Source organism: Lissotriton helveticus, chromosome 1_1 (genome assembly GCF_964261635.1).
Source record: "Lissotriton helveticus chromosome 1_1, aLisHel1.1, whole genome shotgun sequence".
Classification (NCBI taxonomy): domain Eukaryota; kingdom Metazoa; phylum Chordata; class Amphibia; order Caudata; family Salamandridae; genus Lissotriton; species Lissotriton helveticus.
The window spans coordinates 2140536031-2140542030 of NC_136057.1; positions in this window are offsets into that span (position 1 = coordinate 2140536031).

Genomic DNA, 6000 nt, shown 5'->3' on the forward strand with positions numbered 1-6000 from the left:
CGGGACCTGTCAGCCCAGGACCTCAGTAAGTTCAGCGGTCACTAGCTCCCAGTAGTGCGTAATAGCGGGACAGAGCCATACCATGTGATAAAAATCTGCTTGGGGGCAGAGACAGCAGTAGCAGGAAGCATCAGGCCGGGGCCCATAGCGATGAAGGCGCAGCGGCGGGAGGTAAGCCGCATGTAAATAGTATATTTGAACTAATCGGAACCGCGCTGAAGCTGTAACTGTTTTAGGGGCCATAAGCGCATCTCTCCAATCAGCGTCATCTTGAGGACCAATCCAACCCTCCCACTTCTCCTGGAGAGAGGAGACGGAATTGGGGGTGTTATTTGTGAGGGAACAATAAATGTGGGAAATCCCCCCCCTTTCCCCAAATTGCCAGTCATGACCTGTGCTTCAGGCGGGCTATATTCGGGCAAGGAGGTCCCCTCTGAGATGTGCATATGGAGTGCATGGTGCAGCTGAAGATAGCAGTAGAACTGAGAGGCCTGGAGGGAGAACCGGGTCTGCAGGTCTAAGAATTCTCGAATGTGGCTCCCGTGCCAGACATCTCCCAGCTGAGAAATTCCTATGAGATCCCAGGCTCTAAAACCAGAGAGAGTGGCAACGTCTTTGAGCTGTGTTCCGCCCCACAAGGGGGTATATTAGGTTAATCTGCCTGACCAGCGGGTGTGACACGGGCGGCTGGCCAGGCCAAAAACACCCCACGAGTAACTTCCGGCAGAGTGTAGGGGGTAGCAGTTCTGTAGAGCATCCCATGAATACCGGAAAAACCCAGGCGGTAGGCTGGATCCACCCAGCTACCATTGAACCAATCATGCACGGTGAGAAGCCTGGTCGGCAGATAATATAGATGTAGGTTCATCATTCCCAACCCTCGGTCAAAGGGTGGAATCCTGCATTGATTGAGGGCCAATCTTGGCCTCCGACACCCCCCATAGGAATTTAGTGGGCAAACCATCCATCTCTTGGAACCAGGACCGCAAGAAGGCGAGGGGCGTGTTTTGGAGCATATAGAGGAAATGGGGCAGGAGCATCATCTTGAAAAGAGCGATCCTGCCCATAAGGTTCGTTGGCAGCATTTGCCATCGATGGAGATCAGCGTGAACCCGTTTCACCAGTGGGCCGACAATGAGAGAGCAGGCAAGGTCAGGAAGGAGCGTCACCCAGATCCCCAAGCACTTGAACAACTGCCGCTGAAGAGGGATCGAGGAATGCCAATGAAACATTCTCTCGGCAAATGAAGGGGGACCAGGACCGTTCAATCTGAGACCAGAGACTGCTCAAAGAGGTGTAGGGCTCGGAGACATCAAGGCCCTGAGCAGACTGGGTCCAACAGAAATATCAGGACGTCATCGGCGTAGAGGGCAATCTTGTCCTCCGCCAGACCAGTCCACTGCTACCCCGTGAGTAGCGGGTGAGAGAGGCAAAGGGCTACATCTCTAAAGCGAAAAGGAGGGGTGAGAGGGGGCAACCTTGCCTCGTGCCTCTCCCAATGGGAAAGGGGCGTGAAAGGGCTCGGTTAACCATCACCTGGGCCCGTGGCTTGCAGTAAAGGATCTTGACCAGATTACGAAAGGGGGGGCCAAATCCCATCTCCGACAACACTGTCTCCAGATAACGCCAGTCCAAGGAATCAAATGCCTTCTCTAAATCCAAGAGGAGCAAAGAGAGATATGGAGTCAGTTGTTGTCAGTGCGCCAGCAAGGTAGAGCCGCCTGAGGCAGTGCCTGGTACCCCGGGCGGGCATAAAGCCGCATTGGTCCATCTGGACCAATGTGCCCAGGTGAGGGCGTATGCGCTGTGCCTAATCGAAGCAAATATTTTGAGTTCTGAGTTGATAAAGAAAATAGGGCGGTAATCGGAGCAGTGGGCATAGGGGGGCTGAGACTTGGGTATCACCACAATGGTGGCCAGATCCATTTCATGAGGGAAGGAGCCGCGGTCCGCCGCCTCACGGCCAGGAGATGAGGGATCAGCATGTACCGGTAAGAAGCATAGAATTCCTGTGGGAGGCCATCTGGTCCCGGCCGCCATGCGGGAGATAGCATTGTTAATTTCTTCCTGGGTAATCGGGTGATCAAGGCCCTCCACTTCAGCGTCAGTGAGCCGCAGGAGGGCGAATCTTTCACTCTGGAGGAGCTCCGAAAGAGCAAGGTCTGGAGGTTGGGCAGAGTACAAAGAAGCATAAAATTAGGCAAAACACTGGGCCACCACCGTGGGGGTCTGATGGGTCTCCCCTTGGGAGTCCATCACTTCAGGAATAATACGGTTAGCTAAACGGTGGAGGAGCTTCCCATTTTTATCTCCCCACCAATACACTCGCCCCACGGAGGATATCCACAACAGCTTAGTGGACTCCATGGAGGCCTGTCTGAGCTCATGCCTGAGAAATGTGAGTTTCCGATCCTGGGCCTCAGTTCTTTCTCCAGACGGATGGTCCTCCAGTCGGTCAGCTTGGGCCAACAGGAGCGTGCCTCCTGCTTCGTGCGTTGGATTTTAAGTTGGCCTATGGCAAAACAGCGAATAGTTGACTTACCGGCCTTCCATAAGGTACCAGGGGACAAAATCAAGTCTTGGTTAGTGGCGAAATAGTGAAGCAGTTCAAGCACTACGTGTTTCCGGAAGTCTTTGTCCTGTAGAAACCAGGCGTTAAGCCGCCAGATTGGGTGTGAAGAGGCCGGGAGGCTACCCAGGAGCATAGAAACTGGGGAGTGGCCCAATATGCCTCTGGGAAAGATAGTGATGGCCTGGATCGATCGCCAGTCCAGGGATGGAAGAAACAGATAGTCTAACCTGGCCTGTGTGTTGTGGGCGGCCGATGTGTGAGTGAACATACAAGTAGTTGGGTGCCAGAGTCGCCAGGCGTCTCCCAGACCCAGAGTCACGGCCCAGTTCGAAAGGAGTGTGGAGTGGGAAACCTGAGAGACAGAAGGCACTGCAGCAGAATCAAGGTCCGGGTCCATAACCGCATTAAAGTCCGCCCAACTACAGTGGTCCCCGGGGGCAGGGCGGCTACCAGTGGAGCAAGGTGCCGGAGCGTGGAAGACAGAGGAGAAGGGGGAGAGTACACGGTTACCAGGTTCAAGGATTGAGTCCCAATGTTCCCTTCCAGAATGACAAAGCAGCCTCCCGGATCATGCATAACAGGACCGCCACCCCGCGAGATCCCCGGGTAAAACCAGAGTGCCAAACCCCACCGTAGCCATAGCGCGCAAGGAAGGGGCAATGGTTGCCTACTAGGTGGGTCTCCTGAAGCAGCAATAGGTCTACATTGTGTCGCTGGGCATACCGCAGGGCTGCAGTGTGCTTAACCTTATCTAGGAGGCCATTAACATTCCATTGTGAGAAGTTAGCCTGGCATTTGATGTCCACTATTCTAGTGGGCACCTTGCACCAGTCTAAACGACCCTTATTGATGGTGGTTGTAAAGTCAACCTTATAGACTAGCTATCCTAGTGGTAGCATGGACCAGCAGTCTTAGGCTAAACTCCAAAGAGCATGTGAAGCTGTTTATTTTACCAATTATAATCCCTTGAATACCAAATGAAAGGACACCACACCAGGTATATATCAAATATATATGTATTTATTTCTAACACAACCCCTCTGTACTCTTTATGAGGTCAGGGATCGAAGTACATCACAAGTTACTCAATTAGCATACTATAAGTTGCACAAATACAGTTATGCCCTAGGGGCCTCACAAACCATATACTAAGTAAGTGGTATAAGGACCACTTCAGAAATAGTGAATAGGCCTAGGGACGACCAAAGGTTAGGAAGTAGGAAACCCACGGGAGACTAAACACAGTCGCGAGATATTATTGACTTATAATGAGAACGTAAAAGTTACAAAGTTAAAGATTTAGGGCACTTCCGGATGGACTACAACAAAACTACTTTAAAGTAGGACACTTCAAGAGTCAAGACCCACGGGAGCACCAGACTACTCATGTTACCTCACCCAGGGAAGCCAGGTGCATAGGTGCCTTTTGATGTTGGGTTTCGTTGATGATCGTTTCAATGGAGATCTGCAAAGAAGTGCTGCAGGCGACCAGATGAAAAGTGTCCGGGTGGATCCAAGGGTGGATCAAGGAACTGAAGAACCTGAAAGCAGAGGGGACAGAGTCTGGGTCACTAGCCAGTGACCAGGAAGGAAACAGGCGATGTCGAGTTTATTTCAGGTGAAGAGGTGAAGCTTGTTTTTGCAGCCACGAGGACCAGGAGGCGTCGCCGACAACCAGGAGCTGGATTCGAGCTGTCCCACAAAGGATCTAGTTGACTGCGGCGTTGGTATCTGGATTGGACCCAACAAGTCTTGGCAAACGCAACCCACGCAGGAAGTGAAGATTGACTTTGGAGGGAAGTTGGAGCAAGCCTGGAGCAACCAGGCCAGCAGTGTAAATTCAAAAAGATGTTTTCAGAGGGCTAACTAGTCAGCGGGCTAGCAACCAGGAAGTCGCGTCAAGCTGAAATGCAGGAGCAGGCCCCACGCGGCACTCGTGGAGTGTGGAGGGCTGAGCTTTGGTGCAAATGGCACTCGGGTCTGGGGCTTCTTGTACCGCAATGCACAACTGCAAGTTACCTCAGGAGTCAATGCAGTTAGCAAAATGCATGAAGTCCAGGGTGTCCGGTCCCACGTCTCTCGTGTCCGCCACGGGTCTCAGCTTTGCTGTGGAGGTGGATCGGAGTCAGAGAAATCTGGAAGTCCAGTTCCTGTGTCGGTGAGTATTCGGGTTCTGGCAGGAGCGTCGACAAAGCAAACCGGTAAGTTACTGGTGGCGCCTGTTTGCACAGGGTGGCCACTCTTTGACCACAAGGGAGATGTCTTCAGTCTTCTAGTCGAAATAGTACGTCGAAGGTCCAAGAGTTTTGTATCAGAGTTTCGTTCCAGGATAATCTAAAGTCCTGGAGACACAGCTCCTACTATACACTGATTTTAGGGGCTGGATTACCTTTTAGGTCCCCCCTATGGGTGGACTTGGGAAGGGGGTGGTTGCACCCCTTTCCCTTTGTCCAGTTCCGCGCCAGAGCGGGTCTGGTGTGCCCCAGCAACTGGTTTGAACCGGACTATGCATGGAGCACCTTGTGTGCCACAGGCAGTGTCTGGAAAAGCATCTTTCCATTCAACCCACCCTGTCCCAATACACTACAGGCTATCTGGGGAGGTGCTAGCACCTCCCTCGACAGGAAACCTATTGTCCAGGCCTCCCCTGCTGGAGTTTCGTCCAGCAGCAGGAGGTCAGACTTGTGTCTGTGGCAGCAGCATTCATTTTGTGATGTTGGGGCTCTGTTTAACTTTAACCAGGTAAAGCAGTAACATACATGTCTTTTCCCTCTAGGAGGATGGAATGCTAACCCCACCACCAGAACTGGTGTGTGTGTGTGTGGGGGGGGGGGGGGTTAGTATTCCAAAGTGTTTGACACCTTACACGACATGTTTTGACAAAGCCAAACCAAAGTTAGCATTAACCGCGAGGATTATAATGCACTTAAGAGTATATGGTATGGCTATATCTGTGGTTCCCAAACTGTGCGCCGCGGCGCCCCGGTGCGCCGTAATCAGGAGCCAGGGGCGCCGCGACCACAATGTGGAAACCTGAAGCCTCTTTTTTTTGCAGCCAAACACATCACCAGCATTATGTTTAGTGTAAAAACGGAGCACGTTAGAAATCACACATAAAACATAAGTCAAGTCAAGACCTTCCTCTCGCTGAGAGAAAGCCTTGACTTGGCTTATGTTTTATCTCTGATTTCTAAAGTGCTCCGTTTTGACATTAAACATAATGCTGGCGAGAGGAATGCCCGCGTAGCTAGGGGGGTGCGGCGGGGGCCCATGGCAGCATTGCACACGTGAATGAAGTGCAAGCGCACCTCTGTGCAGAATTCACGAAAGCTCTACCAATGACGCCCCTTCAGTAAAATGGAATGTCTGCTGCTGCATAAGTTCAAAGTAGGTTATTGCGAAGAATGCATCTTTTATTCATAAAAAAT